At 25.3% G+C, this 1,262-nt stretch overlaps 1 protein-coding gene across 1 annotated transcript in view; it reads right to left on the bottom strand.

Moving 5' to 3' along the window:
- Positions 1-1,262, bottom strand: part of LOC103307900 — a 9,364-nt gene that overhangs the window by 2,053 nt on the left and 6,049 nt on the right. The window lies entirely within an intron of this gene.

The raw sequence follows: 1,262 nt of genomic DNA on the forward strand, positions 1-1,262 counted from the left end.
TTTTGAAGAAAAAAATCGAATATTATGTTATTAAATCAGAATTTCCATACTTATTACCTACTGTAAAAAAATTGCATTTAAATATATTGATTTTCCACGGAGATACTAAGGGTGATACGGGACTTTTGGGACATATTGTATACTATGCAAATATTATTTGTAGGTATTTTTTTAAATATATCATTATATTTTATACACACAATTGATTTTTCAAAAATTAATTCAGCCTACCGTATAAATATAATTAATCCTTTGCTAAAAAAAATTGAACTTTTTATACATTTTTAACTAGAAAATAATTTGCAATTTTTAGAGATTTTGACAAAATTTGTCAACTTTTGGTTTTTGGTGTAACTTTAAAACAAATGACCGTTTTACATGCAATTTTCACTGGTGGTTTATGTCAGAATTTTATATACACGATAACATTTTCAAAAAATATTGATTTGTTTTGAACTTTTTACAGACTGTTTTCAGTTTCAAATTTTTAAAATAATTTTTCTATGATGTCAATAATATTGTATTTGTTAGGTAAAAAAGCCTGAACATTTAATACATGGCTCTTAATCTATTTTTACAATGATAGTTGAAAAATATTAAAAATCCAGTCGTAATTTTTTTTTATAAAGGATTTAAAGTTCAAATGTTGTCAAAACACGTTTAATTGGTATCACATTGACAATATTAATGTTATAACAAGGCTTTCAAACGTGATGGTTATAACTTATAACGTTATATTTGACAAAAAACTATTGACATTTGTAATGTGACGTAATTTTAACGGAAAACGATAATTAAAAATAATTAAATCCCTTACAACAAAACATGACGATTAACAAAATATATTGTATATCATATATTAAACAAAACATAACACAAAACGTAATTTATAGAATATTATTAAACGAAAAATAACGCAAAACGAAATATTTTAAATTCTATTTCTTTAAAAAGTCTATTATTTTCATAGAAACATTTATTTCATGCAAACAATCTAAGAAATAATTATATTATATTCCGTATCCGGGCCATTACCGACCCGCATTAGTCATTTTTTAGATTCAGAGCGGAGCGATGAATGTATTGATCTTTTTTTTCTAAAAACATAGAGTATCATATAGGTACTCAAGTTTTGGTGTGAGTTTCATTAGTCTTAGTTCATTTTTGAATTAACTACAGCTCGTCCCATCAAAATATTGACCTAATTACGCACACGTGTGGCGGTGGAATCCCGTTCCGTTTCTCCAATACTTTATATTTTT

This window comes from Acyrthosiphon pisum, chromosome A1 (genome assembly GCF_005508785.2).
Source record: "Acyrthosiphon pisum isolate AL4f chromosome A1, pea_aphid_22Mar2018_4r6ur, whole genome shotgun sequence".
Taxonomy (NCBI): Eukaryota; Metazoa; Arthropoda; class Insecta; order Hemiptera; family Aphididae; genus Acyrthosiphon; species Acyrthosiphon pisum.